Below are 15,124 nucleotides of genomic sequence, written 5' to 3' on the forward strand. Positions count from 1 at the left end.
CCCTGGGTCCCTGGAAACGGGGCAGGAAGCCTTCCCGGGCCCAGACCATTGGAGCTCCCAGCCACCGGGGAGGAGCAGGAAACTTCCCCAGATAAAACCCCAAAAGACCCAGGGGTCCCCGACACCAGGCCACAGTGGGACACGGGAGCCACGCCCTGCCCCCATGCACCAGGTGCCGGCCCTGAGAGACCACCTGGGAGTGGCAAGGGTGCGGAGAGGGTGCCCCTGCAGCGCAGAAACATGGAGAAGAAACTGCCTGCCCCGAGCCCGAGGGAGTGCCAGGCGGACGGGCAGCTGCAGTGCCCTGGCTCGGCGAAGCCCAAACCCAGCCCAGCCCCAGGCCAGCCTGACCCATCTCCCACGGAACAGCCAGAGGAAAGAAGACGCGTGTCCCCTTCTGGGCCTCCAGCTTCTGGCAATCAGTCAGAAGTAAGAGACTCACAAGAACACAAGGAAACCCCACTGTCACATAACAAAATGCTCAGCAGAACCAGACTCAGATGTCAGAAAGTTCACACAGGGAATTTAAAGCGACCGTGACCGATATGATAGAGGCTTCAAAGGGAAAATGGACACAATGAATGAACAGATAAGGAATTTCAACAGAGATGGAAGGTATAAGGAAGAGTCAAATGGAAATGCTAAAAATTATTATGGCAAAAGAGATGAAGAACCCATGTTTTGAGCTCATCTAACCAACACAGCCAAGAAAAAATTCAGTGAATCTGAAGATACGGCAACAGAAACTAGCCAAACTGTGATGCAAAGAGAGAAAAAAGTGAAAAAGGAAAAGGAAAACAAAGAAAAAGGGGGGAGGGGCACCCAAAACCTATCAGACATCGGCCAAACATACATTTAATTGGAATCCCCGCAAGTAAAGAGAGAGAGAACAAGGCAAATAAATATTTGAAGAGAAAAAGATGGAGAATTTTCCAAACAAAATGAGCGCCATCAAAAACAGACCCAAAAAATCTCAGAAAACGCTAAGCAAAATAAATACCAATTTTTGTAAAAAGTAGAGGGGAATATTAACATCATACACAAACTTAAGAAAACTAAAAATAAAGGAAAAAATCTTGAAGCAATTGGAGGAAAATTTTCGAAATTACATATTATATGCAAAGGAAGGAAAATATTACAACAGGCTTCTCACCAGAAACTGTGAAAGCCGGAAGACAAGACTGTGGCATCTGCAAAGTGCTCAAAGAAAAAACTGTTGGCCCAGGGTCCAAGATCAACTGAAAAGTCTTTTGAAAATGAAATAGAGTGGAGGAAAAACAGGCGCTGTGGCTCTAAGTCACTCAGGAAAACAGCATTTTGCACGAAGAAACGGCACAGAAGCAGACTCGAATCGGTAAAGGTGTTTCTCACAGGAGCCCGGGTTAAATCTGAAACTGCCTGTTCTAGTTTGCTAATGCTGCCAGAGTGCAAAACACCAGAGATGGATTGGCTTTTATAAAAGGGGGTTTATTTGGTTACATAGTTACAGTCTTAAGGCCATAAAGCGTCCAAGGTAACACATCAACAATTGGGTACCTTCACCGAAGGCAGGCCACTGGTGTCCGGAAAACCTCTGTTAGCTGGGAAGGCACGTGGCTGGCATCTGCTCCGGAGTTCTGGTTTCAAAATGGCTTTCTCCCAGGACGTTCCTCTCTAGGCTGCAGCTCCTCAAAAATGTCACTCTCAGTTGCTCTTGGGGCGTTTGTCCTCTCTTAGCTTCTTCGGAACAAGAGTCTGCTTTCAACAGCCATCTTCAAAATGTCTCTCATCTGCATCTCCTCTGTCAGCTTGTGGGCTTTCTTCAGAGTGTCCCTCTTGGCTGTAGCAAGCTCGCTCCTTCTGTCTGAGCTTACATAGTGCTCCAGTAATTTAATTCAGATTACTGGGGTGGGGCAACACCTCCATGGAAACCATCCAATCAAAGTCATCACCCACAGTTGGGTAGGGCACATCTCCATGGAAACAAAGAATTACAATCTAATCAACACTGATATATCTGCCCACACAAGATTACATCAAAGATAATGGCGTTTTGGGGGACATGTTCTTTTCAAACTGGCATACTGCCGTACCTACTACCTGGGAGTGAACAAATAAATAAATGGACGCGAGGCCAGGCCACTCACTGTTGGAGAGCAGCCACACATAAACAAGGTGAGGAACGACTGGAAAAAAGCACAAGGAACAGGATTCAAGTCCGAAGCATCAGCATGCAGCACATTCACACTAACACGGAGCTGGAGGAATCACTGCAGACGTGAGTGAGCCTGGCTTAGTACACACACGCAGCTCCAAGCACATTCACACTAACACAGAGCTGGAGGAATCACTGCAGATGTGAGTGAGCCTGGCTCAGTACACACATGCAGCTCCGAGCACGTTCACACTAATACGGAGCTGGAGGAGTCACTACAGATGAGAGTGAGCCTGGCTCAGTACACACACGCAGCTCTGAGCTCCATCCTCTGGGAGGGCCTGGAAGGAGGGTCACCCAGCAGCAGCGAGCAAGCCCCGAGCCATGGTTTCTAAGCCCACACTCCAATAAAAGGGCCCAGGGATCCTTGGAAAACTGGCTAACTCGAGGGGCTGAGGCAGGCAGTACTCAGGATGGCCCTGAAGCAGTCTGAGGGGCCAGAAAGCAAGGACGTGCTCACCAAGCAGAAGAATGGGGGTCCAAGGGACACAAGAGCCGACAGAAAGAGCTGCAACAGCCACAGCTGGGACCATCTGAGCAACAAAATCAATTATGCAATATAGGCTCAAAAGCCAAAACATAAAATAAATGTCCACGGGTCCAAACTGACATAAATAACGGATTGAATAAATAAGTAACTGGGGCAGAACAGACAAATCCTTTAACAGAAGAATCCCCAATAACTTATGTAGCATGTACCCCTGCAAGGAGTAGACTTGCCCAGCCCCGCTCCCCTGTTGAGTGTGGGCTGCACCGAGTGACCTGCTTCCAAAGAAGAGGAGAGCAGGGCGGGAGGGAAGCCTGGAGAGCAGGACACCTGGAGAGCAGGACACCTGGAGAGCAGGACTCCTAGAGAGCAGGAGACCTGGAGAGCAGGACCACAGCCAGTGGTCTGGCTCAGCATCACCACAATGAGCCCTGTCAACAGCACGGACACCACAGGGTGTGACGGACGGGTACATCACCTGGGATTCCAAAGAAAACCATCACCCAAGGCTAATCAGGAGGAAAACTGCAGACAAACCCAAATTGAGAGACATTCCGTGCAACACCTGACCGGGACTTCTGAACACTGTCAAGATCGTCAACAACAAGGAGCGCCTGGAGAACCCATCACAGACAAGAGGGGCTCAGGAGACACGAGGACCAGATGAAACATGGGGCCCGGGAGGGGATCCTGCGTCAGGAAGAGGGCATCGGTGGGAAAACAAGGGGCACCCAAGAAAAGCATGAAGTCTAGTTACCGGTGATACGCAGACGCCGGCCCCTTACCTGGAACGAATGTGCCACAGCAATGTAAGACTTCACGATCCGAGAAAGCGGCTGAGGCCTACGGGGACTCTCTGCATTATCTCTACAACTTTTCTGTAAATTTACAACTATTCTAAAATGAAGAGGTCATTTTTTAATGTGTCCACCACCCAGTTCAAGAAATAAAACTTACCAAGTGCAATTGAAGTTCTGGTAGTTTAAAAATATCCCTGCAGCACATGCAACACCCCACACTGAAGCTGGGGCAGTAGACAGTCCACAAGTGGTGAGCTCACACAGGCCCGACTCGAACCCCAGCTCGCTCACATGAGCTAGGAAAGTTATTCTACCCTTTAACACTTCAGTTTCCCGATGGGTGGTCATGAGGACCCAAGGAGAGAACACAGAGGACTCTGCAGCCAAGAGGCCCGCGTTGGAATCCCGGCTGACGTGGTCCCAGCGGGGGATTTAACCTGGCAGCGCCTCAGAGTCCTGGCTGTAAAAGCAGGAAAACGGACGGCGTGAGCTCCAGGGTTACAGTGGACACCAATCGTGCTAACGCAGCAAGAAGCTCAGTCCAGGCCTCACGAGCGGACGGTCAGTGATCATCATTCTCTCTGCCCTTCTGCCCCCAAACATGACTTCCAGTCTTGCAAGTACTCTTAATAAACATTCTATCAATTTAATTTCCATCCAACCCTCCACTATTAAAATTTAGGAATCCAGGGAAATTCATCTTAAACGTCATTCGGAAAAGTGGGACATAGGTAATGTGCCAATTTTCAAATGCTTTTGCTTATTAAACAAGGTTCTAAAGATCTTTTCTTCAAAAAATCTTTTAGTGAGACTTTTTAGAAAAAAAAAAAATTCTCCACAAGTTCTTTATACTTCTCCCTCCAAAAGGTAAATCCAGCTCTCTCGCCCGTACAGGCCCTGACTCACTCTCAGTGAGTACAACACGGTGGAGGAGATGGCCTGCGATTCTGAGGCTGGGTCCTAACAAGGTCACAGCTCCTGCACAGCACATGCACACGCGTGTACAGATACACGCTCTCTCACTCTCTCCACGCCTGCCTCTGACACCTGCCGACCTGCTGAGGCAGGACCAGGCTGCATGGGGACGCCCACGTGGCAGCTCCTGGGGCTCCCGACCCCAGAACCCACCTGCCAGCCTTGGGACTGAGCCACCCCGGAAGGGGGTCCCCCAGTTCCTCGGACTCAGCCCGGCTGACACGTGACTGTAACCAAGGAGAGGTCCCAAGCCAGGACCAGCCCACGAAGCCAGACCTGAACGCCTGGCCCACAGAAGCTGGAAGAGATGGTGAATGATCACTGTGGTTTTCAGAAAAACTGAACTGGAAATAAAAACGTTTGCAGGCAAACGAAAGCTGGGAGAACGCACTGCTGGCAGGTCCGCAATGTAAGAAGGAAGCTCTTCAAGCAGAAGGAATATGACACCAGAGGGAAATTTAGAACGAGTAAATTAAATATAAATAAAAAATGCTTTTCCCCTTATTCTTCATTGCTTTAAAAGACAATGGAATACCTAAAATAAAAAGATAGTAATGCATTTTTGGGTTATATCATAGGTAACAATAAAATGCAGGAAAAGAATAGCACAAGAAATGGAGAGGAATTGGGAACATATTGTTGTAAGGTGTTTTATGCTATATGTGAAGTGGCAAAATATTATCCAAAGGTAGACTGTAATAAATTAAAGATGTATATTGTAAACCCCACAGCAACCAGTGATATTTTTAAAAAAGTGTAATGACTATGCCAATAGTGGAGTTAAAACAGAATATGAAAATCACTCAACCCAACAATAATTACATTAAACATAAATAGTCTAAAAAATTCAATAAAAGCCAGACATTGTCAGTCTGTTTAAAAAAAAAAAAAACATCCATCTATATATTGTATGTATATACACTAAGAAAAAACACATACCTAGCTATATAAAGACATAGACGGATTAGAAGGAAAAGAATAGAAATATATATACCATGCAAACAGTAACAGAAAAACTGGAGTGGCTGTATTAATGTGAGACAAACTAGACTTCCGAGTAAGGACTGCTACCGGGGTAAAGGGAACATCACATAATGATAAAGGGGTCAACGCACTGAGAAGACATAAACCTCCTAAATGTGCATGTACCGGTGAGCAGCTAGATCCACGGACAGAGTCTCAGCCTCACCGCGGCCGCCGCCCAGAAACTTCTGAGCCCGGTCTGTCCGCCGCCTCCTACTCCAGATACAGACATTCTTTTCCCTAAAGGATGAAAGATGCTTACTTTTGGATCAGTAGTGATGTTGGAAACTGGAGTTGAGATCCTGGCCAAGCAAGATAAGGGCTGGTTGTTCAGGCAGCCTCTTGACCAAATGTGCTTTGACCTTATGTGAAATTAAGAGCTTCTGAACAAAGATGAGAACATCCAGTCATGGATAAAAATGAGCTGGTGCAGAAGGCCAAACTGGCCGAGCAGGCTGAGCAACATGATGACATGGCAGCCTGCATGAAGTCTGTAACTGAGCAAGGAGCTGAATTATCCAATGAGGAGAGGAATCTTCTCTCAGTTGCTTATAAAAATGTTGTAGGAGCTCGTAGGTCATCTTGGAGGGTCATCTCAAGTATTGAGCAAAAGACGGAAGGTGCTGAGAAAAAACAGCAGATGGCCCGAGAATACAGAGAGAAAATTGAGACCGAGCTCAGAGATATCTGCAACGATGTACTGTCTCTTTTGGAAAAGTTCTTGATCCCCAATGCCAAATGAAAGGAGACTACTATCGCTACTTGGCTGAGGTTGCTGCTGGTGATGACAAGAAAGGGACTGTGGATCAGTCACAACAAGCACACCAAGAAGCATTTGAAATCAGCAAAAAGCAAATGCAACCTACGCATCCTATCAGATTGGGTCTAGCCCTTAACTTTTCTGTGTTCTATTATGAGATTCTGAACTCCCCAAAGAAAGCCTGCTCTCTTGCAAAGACAGCTTTTGATGAAGCCATTGCTGAACTTGATACGTTAAGTGAAGAGTCATACAAAGACAGCACGCTAATAATGCAATTACTGAGAGACAACTTGACATTGTGGACATCGGATACCCAAGGAGATGAAGCTGAAGCAGGAGAAGGAGGGGAAAATTAACTGGCCTTCCAACTTTTGTCTGCCTCATTCTAAAATTTACACAGTAGACCATTTGTCATCCATGCTGTCCCACAAATAGTTTTTTGTTTACGATTATGACAGGTTTATGTTACTTCTATTTGAATTTCTGTATTTCCCATGTGGTTTTTATGCTTAATATTAGGGGAGTAGAGCCAGTTAACATTAGAGAGTTATCTGTTTTCATCTTGAGGTGGCCAATATGGGGAAGTGGAATTTTTATACAAGGTATAAATGTTTGGCATAGTACTTTTGGTACATTGTAGCTTCACAAGGGCCAGTGTTAAAACTGCTTCCATGTCTAAGCAAAGAAAACTGCCTACATATTGGTTTGTCCTAGTGGGGGATAAAAGGGATAATTGCTTTCAGTCACAAGTGTAGTTATTGTGGGTACTTTAAGGTTTAGAGCACTTTCAGGGCTGTGGTAGAAAAGATACCCCACAGATATTACATGTTGAACCATGTGTATCTGTGGAATACACAGTCTCAATGTGCATACCTTTGACTACAGCTGCAGAAATGTTCCTTTAGACAAAAGTTGTGACCCAATTTACTCTGAAGAAGGGCAGAAACGGTTCACATTCCATTATTTGTAAAGTTACCTGCTGTTTGCTTTCATTATTTTTGCTACACTCATTTTATTTGTATTTAATTGTTTTAGGCAACCTAAGAACAAATGTACAAGTAATGATGCAGTGAAAAGGAGTTGCTTGATATCCATTACTTTGTGTATATCAAGCACAGCAGTAAAACAAAAAACCCATGTATTTAACTTTTTTTTAGGTTTTTTGCTTTTGTGATGTTTGGTTTTTTGTTTTTTTTTTTTTGATACTTGCCTAACATGCATGTGCTGTAAAAATAGTTAACAGGGAAATAACTTGATGATGGCTAGCTTTGTTTAATGTCTTATGAAATTTTCTTGAACAATCCAAGCATAATTGTGAAGAACACGTGTATTAAGTTGATGTAAGTGGAATAAAAGTTTAATGAATGGAAAAATAAATAAATAAATAAATGTGCATGTACCTAGTAACACAGCTTCAAAATATATAAAACAAAAACTGATGAAATTGAAAGGGAAAACAGATAAATCCACAATTACAGTTAAAGATTTCAACACTCCCATCAGTAATTAGCAGAACAAGCAGACAGTAAAAATACAGAAGTCCTAATCAACACTATCAACCAACTCAACGTGATTGATAATTATGGAACTTACCACCCAACAACAGCAGAACACATGTTCTTTTCTAGTACACAAGGAACAGTCACCAAAATATACCATATTCTGGGTCATGAAACAAACCTTAAAAAAACTGAAAAAATTTGAAATGACACAGTGCATGTTCCCCAACCAAGATAGAATTAAAGTATAAATCAGTAATGGAAAGATAATTGAAAAAAATCCCAACTATTTGGAAATTAAACAAAATACTTCTAAATAGCCCTTGTGTCAAAAAGGATGTCACAAGGAAAAAGAAGAAAATATGTGAAAGCACAATTTATCAAGAAGCGTGGATCTGGGGATTCGGGCAAGATGGTAAAGTAGGAAGCTCCAGGAATCAGGCCCGCCACGAACACAACTATCGGATTGGCAGGAACTATCCGGATCTTTTCACACTGCAGAGTCGAGCGGAACACTGCAGGAAGAGCCGGAGGAGGAGGCTGGCAGACGGCAGCGATGCCGGTGAGTCCCACCGTCCCTTCCCCGGCCCCGGAAGGCAGCAGTGGGGACTGGGGCTCGTTCCTGGGGCAGCCGGCTGGGGCCGGCGGGAGGGACGATCTGGCCCTCCACACCTGGGGTGGGTGCGATTGCTGACCCCTGCTTCTGGTCAGTACAGCGGATCACAGAGGGGCGGCTCTGGGGGCGGCCACCATTCCCACACCCCAGGTCGAGTCGCAGTCCCTGTGTCAAACCTTCGGCAAGCAGTTGAAGGGCTGCAGACACGGACAAGCACTGAAGCAAGAAAACACAGCTTCAAGAGCCGTAGGAGAAGCTCCCCGCACCCTGCTGGCCCCCCACCCCCTCCAGAAGCGGGGTGGAGCCAGCTTGTCCGCTGTGGGCCCCTGGCCCTGTTCCCCTGCACTGCAGCACATACATCAGTGCCCATCTCTCGGGTGGGAGTCTGAGGGGCTGAGCTGGAGAAGGTGTCTGTGGCTCACCCTCTCCGAGTGTGTCCAGGGGGGCAGATGGGGGGAGCAGTGTGAGAAATGGCCACACTGGGGGCCAGCGGCAAAGGGCCACCTGCACGGAGTCACAGGAGAGCACCCGGAGCTGGTGAGCATCCATTTCAAACAGAGCCAGGAGGCAAGTGCTTGATCCCCTGCCAACGGTAAGTGGGAACTCCTGAGGCCTCCAGCAGGCACACGCCCAGGAAGAGAAGCAGGCTCAGCGGCTTCACAGGGCCCGGATAAGACACGGAGGACCCTGCACTTCGCGTTCACCTCACTTCGCGTTCACCTCGGCTGGACTTGACAGGCGGCCAAGCTCGGGGAGAGCATGAGCCAAAGCAGAGCCAATCTGCAAAGCCTGTGAGTGGTGCTGTTTGCTGGGTTTGTTTTTTTTTTTTTCTTAGCTCCTGGCACTCAAGGAACTCTGGGTCATGTCACTAGCTGGATACAAACTTAAAGAACAGACAGCTCAGGAACGAAATCCCAGAGTTAACATTATAAAATACTAAAATGTGCAGTGTGCAACAAAAGAATACAAGATAAACAAAGGAACAGGCAACAATGGCCCATCCAAAGGAGCAAGATAAAAATAACAAGCCATCATTGAAGAGGACCAGACTCTGGATATACTGGACAAAGATTTTTAAACAATGATCCTCAATATGCTCAAAGAGATAAAGGAAAATGCAGAGAAAGAACTAAATGACATGAGAAAAACAACGAATGAACAATATAGGGATCTCTTTGAGATTCTCAGTAGAAACCAGAGATATACTGGAGTCAAAGTCCAGAAGAACCGAAATGAAAAATTCCCTGGAGGGTTTCAACAGCAGATCAGAGCTGGCAGAAGAAAGTATCAGTGACATCAAAGACAAGATAATAGAAATGATTCAGGCCGAGGGGCAGAAAGAAAAGAGAATTTTTTTTTTAAAGTGAACAGAGCCTAAGAGACCTGTGGGACACCATCAAGTGCACCAATGTACACATTAGGGAGTTCCGGAAGGGGAATAGAAAGGGGTGGAAGGAACAGTCAAAGAAATAATGGCAGAAAACTTCCCAAATTTAACGAAAGACATGAATATGCACATTCAAGAAGCCCAACAAATGAAAAGATACTCAACATGAAAAGATGTCAACATCTTTAGCCATCAGGGAAATGCAAATCAAAACCACAGATACCATTTCACTGCTGCTATTAAAAAAAAAAATTGGAAATTACAAGTGTTGGAGAGGATGTGGAGAAACAGGAACCCTCATTCACTGCTGGTGGGAATGCAAAACAATGCAGCCGCTGCGGAGGACAGTTTGGTGGTTCCTCAAGAAACTAAGTACAGATTTACCACATGCCCTGGCAATACTCAAAAGAACTGCAAGCAGGGACCTGAACAGACACTTGCACACCAATGTTCATAGTGGCATAATTCACAGTTGCCAAAAGGTGGAAGCCACCCAAGTGTCCATCATCCAATGAATGGATAAACAAAAGGTGTTATATACCACAGGGGAATACTATTCAACCTTAAAAAGGAATGAAATCCTGACATCACGTTGAGTGAAATAAGCCAGACGCAAAAGGACAGAAATTGTATGGTCTCACTGATAGGAAATAATTAGAATAAGCAAAGTCAGAGTCAGAAACTAGAATACAGGTTACCAGGGGATGGGGTGGGGGTCGGGAACGGGGAGTTAATGCTTAAATGGTACAGAGTTTCCACTTGACGGAAAAGTTTGGATAATGGATGGTGGTGATGGTAGCGCCACATTGTGAACATAATTAACATCACTGAATTACATATTTGTATGTGGTTAAAAGGGGAAATTTTAGGTTATATATATGTTACCAGAACACATTTTTAAAAAACCATAGGAGTGTACAACAGTGAGCCCTAACGTAAACCACCTACTAGAGTCAACAGTACAATTCTAAAAATGTTCCTTCATCAATTCTAATATATGTACTACACTAATGCAAACTGTTAATAAAGGGGTAGTAAATGGGAACTCTGTCTTTTATGCATGATTTTTCTGTAAACCTACAACTTCCTAAGAAAAAAAATTTTAATGTGTGGGCTGCAGCTGTATAGCATTAAACACTTACACTGGCAAGGTCTCAAATCATCTAAGCTTCTACCTTAATCCACAAAAAGAAATGCAAAGTAAACTCTAAGCAAGTGGAAGGAAAGAAATAATAAAGAGCAGAAATCAATGAAATGGAAATTGGCAAACAATAGAGAAAAAAATGTATAAAACTAAAATCTTGTTCTTTGAAAAGATGGATACAAGGCTAAACCTCTAATCAGACTGACCAGGAAAAAAGGAGAAGACACAAACTACCAGTATCAGGAATGAAAGATGAGATGTCATTACGGATCCTATAAGGGAATATTACTAACAACTTTATGTCCATAAATTCAACAACTTAGATAAACCAGTAAGTTCCTTGAAAGACACAAACTAACACAGCTCTGGAAGAGAGATAACCGAACAGCCCTACACTCACCCAACCCGCTGAACTGGCAGCCGAGAGCCCCCCCCAGGAAAACTCCAGGCCAGAGACTTCCCACGCCAACGTCTGAGGAGGAAACACCACTCGTGAACACGCTTTCCCAGGGGTGTAACACCCGACGGGACGGAGGTCAGATCAGCGGACTCCGGGAGCGGGGTGGGGTGGGGACAGAGTGTGCGGAGCCAGGAGGAGGCTTTGGGGGTGATGGAAACGGCCCAGTTTGACGGCAATCACGCTTGCTTGTACTACGTATACATGTAACAAAACTCTTTGCTTTGACAAAACAAAGGGTTCTGTCATCTGCCAATTATACTTCAATAAACCTGACATGATCCAAAACAGAAATGAAAACGTGGGCCACACCCGCGAAGGACGGCGAGGCGGCGCTGGCTCCGGCGGCGGGAGGTTCTGCGTCTGGGAAGGGCACGAGGGGCCTTGCGGGCGCCGGGAAGGGCAGGATGACGCGGGAACATGCACCTGTAGAAACGCATCCAGCTGCGCACTGAAGGTGAGCGCCTCTTACTACGTGTGAGTCAAGCCCCAATTTTAGAAAAAAGGAAAAGCTGATGAGTACAAGACTTTGGGCCTAAGCCAGGGGCCGGCACGGGGACCCGCGCCCCGCGGCCTGTTTCTGCAAACGAAGCCTCACTGCAGCGTCGCCGACGTCTGTGGCGGCCTTTGAGGCACAGAGCAAGCTGGGGGCTGCAGCGGAGACCACACGGCCCGCAAAGCCACACTGCTGACCCCCGGCCTTCTGCAGGAAGAGTGTGCCGGCCCGGGTCTAAGCGAGAGGCGGAACTGAGCCACCCGGGGAGGGGAGGGCGGGGAGGCGCACACTCGGGCCGGGTACACTGTTTTGTCATCCCGTGGAAACGCGCACAGGAACCGGATGCCGGAATCGGGGGCGCAGGCGAGAGGGTCAGAGGGAAAGACAGGAGGCGGGAGCCTGGCACCCAGCGGCCTCTGTGCCATGGGAGGAGGGGAGGGGGGAGGGAGGAGGGAAGAAGGGAGGGAGGGAGGCGGTAAGGGGAGAGGGGGCAGGGCTGCCTCGTGGTCCTGGCACCCTCCATTTTCCTAAGACTCTCTCCCCTCACGTCTGCCCAAGGTGCCCCGAGCTGCTCTCCCTCTTGGGCTGGGCCTGCGCATGTCTCAGCCTCCATCACTGGGTGCCACGGGAAGAGGGGAGGACGGGAGGGGGGAAAGGATGGGGAAGGTGGAACGGGGAAGAGGGGAGGGAGGGAGCGAGGGGAGGGGGCCCTCCGTGTGAGCACAGACCCCCGGGGAGAAAGCCACCTGGACTCTGAAGGCGCCCGGGGCCCAGGGCAGAGGGCTGCCAGCACAGGGGCCCCGGGGTGGGCGGTGAGGAGGCCCTGGGAGCCCAGAGCCTAGCCCGGGGGGTGGGGGGGGCGAGCAGGGGGAGCAGGGGAGGGAAACGCCCCACCCAGGAGGCAGAGGGGACACAGGGACCACGTGGCCTCCCCCAGCACCCCAGCCCAAGGAAACTGGGCGTTTCCAGACAGCTGGGTGAAGTCCGAGGAGGGGCTCGCTGCCACCCCCAGGCGGGCTCCCAGCTGGCTCCCAGCTCCCCCCCACAGCCCGCCTCCAAGGCCCCACTCCCAGCCTCCCAGCACCCCAGGTCACTGTGTGACCCTGAGAGCAGGGGCAGGAGGTGACTGCCCCCCGACTCTAACCCCCAAGACCACCATGGCAGGGGACCCCCAAGACCACCATGGCAGAGGAGGCCGGGGCCCTGCTCTCCACAGGTGACCCCAGGCACAGGTCCCCAGGGTGGGCGGGAGACAGCACCGGGCCAGTGAGGCGGCCCAGCACCCAGCCCTGTGGCGCGGGGCCCCTGGGTCAGGGCCAAGAGCTGGCCAGGCCCTACCTTGTGCAGAGCAGGACGCGGGACCCAAGGGGCAGCTCTGACCATCTAGGCAGAGAGCACCCAGAGGGCAGGATGCCCAGAGCCCGGAGAGACGGACGGACAGCGACGGGGGCAGAGAGAAGCCTGGGAAGCAGAACCAAACCCCGGGACTGAAAACAAAAGGGGACAGTCCCGTGTCCAGCGCCCACGCGGCTGAGCCGGACAATGGGGAGCGGTCTCCGGGAAGTGTCAGCTTTACGATTCAGCGAAGCAATTAGAAGACTGCAGTCCACTCGCCAGGGACTTGCCTTCCAAGCAAATCACTTCAGAAGTGGGAAATCCCTGAATTACAGGCCCCCGGAGAGCTCTCTCAAAGAAAAACCACTTCAAGCGGGGAAAACCACACCGGAGACCGCGAGGACGGCGCCTGCAGGCAGCTGGGAGGGAGAGGCTGCGGGGAGGCCAGGCTCGGCCTTGGGGAGCCCCGGGAAGGTCCCGCACCTCCCCACAGCCCGCACTGGACTGCCCGAAGGGGAAGGAGATGGAACCTGGTGTCCCCAAACTCACGGACAGCCCACGGCGGGGCCCAGCACCCTGAGCTGCCATCTGAGGCACCGACCGGCTGGCAGGAAGGTGCCCACTGCTCCCGCACCGAGTGGTCCTCACGCCTGCGACGGCACAGCGTCAGCCCCGCACCCACCCCTTTCGGGGTGCTGGGACCCCAGACTGCGGACACCCATGGCAGTGAGTGTGGCCGGGGCCCGTGAGGAGGGGCCCGTGAGGAGGGGGTGGTCTCCCTGGCCGGGCAGAGCCGCCCTGAAACATGCAGGTGGAGGCAGGCGGGCAGGGGCGAGACCACCCGGACAAGGTGGCAGCGAGTAGCTCCCACACCCTCCGAGGCCCGGCCAAGCACCCCACCGAGCTCAGCCCACTGGGCGGCCTCCGAGGCAATTCCAGGGGCACCCACTGCCCACCCCATCCCCGCCTGCAGCCCACCCTCGTGCAGTCCTGACCCCCACGTGGGCAGGTCCCGTCAGATGCCCTGAGCAAGCAGCCCAGCCCACAGGCCACCCGGCTCCTGGCTGCCCGGCCAACCTCTTGGCAGATGGACACTGAGCTCATGGCAGACACAGCCCAAAAGACATGTCTCCCTAAAAGAGAGGGCCTGCTCCCCCTCGACGCCCAACCCAGCTGGGGTTCCCAGCACACTGGGTCCCCATGTCCAGCTCCAGCTGGGCCCAGGCCCAAGGGAGGGGAGCACTGGACAACCCCAAGACCGTGTTCTGGGTGAACGGAAAGGACCTGGGGAGCCAGGGCCAGGGGAGGTGGCCAACAGAGCGTAGGCCCAGGGGCCAGCCATGACAGACAGGAGGCCCCTCCAGAAGTGGAAGACCCTGGAGGCAGGCCTGCCCTGCTCTGCACCCATGGGGAGCCCCTGCATGGGCCCCCAGGGCGTGAGGTCTACAGGGGGCTGATGTGGAGGACAGTGGGTCCTGCAGAGACGGGGGGGCAGAGCCAGCAGTCTCCCCCTGCTCTCCTCGAGCCAGCCATGCGACCTTGAGAAGGGCACCCTGTCTCCCCGCGTCTGTCCACACACTGGAAAACGGGAGCCATTAGAACCCAGGGAGGTCATGAGAGGGAAAAGAGAGAGAACAGGAAGTGTGCAGCAGGGGTGGTCACGTGACAAACACTCCTGCCTTGCTCTACCTGGAGGGGTCCCTGAGCACATGGGGCGGCCCTGGAGAAAGCACAGGCCGTGGGCAACTGGGGGCCTGCCCCGAGACGGGGCTCAAAGCCGAGCAGGCCTGAGCCCACCACCAGCGAGCAATCCAGGGCAGGCACCACTGAGAGGCCCGAGGATTCCTAGGGGCGAGCGGCAGAGCTGAGGGGCACCAGGGTCTCGGGGGGGCCCCACCTGGGGATGGGGAGCAGCCCTTCCCCGCCACAGCCCCTCCGAGTGTGCAGTGGG

At 50.5% G+C, this 15,124-nt stretch overlaps 1 protein-coding gene and 1 pseudogene across 3 annotated transcripts in view; one reads left to right on the forward strand and one right to left on the reverse strand.

Moving 5' to 3' along the window:
• TSNARE1 (t-SNARE domain containing 1) overlaps positions 1-15,124 on the reverse strand; it is a 143,795-nt gene that overhangs the window by 115,675 nt on the left and 12,996 nt on the right. The gene's annotated exons all lie outside the window — the stretch shown is intronic.
• LOC119509665 lies at positions 5,689-6,782 on the forward strand (annotated as a pseudogene).

Source organism: Choloepus didactylus, chromosome 14 (assembly GCF_015220235.1).
Source record: "Choloepus didactylus isolate mChoDid1 chromosome 14, mChoDid1.pri, whole genome shotgun sequence".
Taxonomy (NCBI): Eukaryota; Metazoa; Chordata; class Mammalia; order Pilosa; family Megalonychidae; genus Choloepus; species Choloepus didactylus.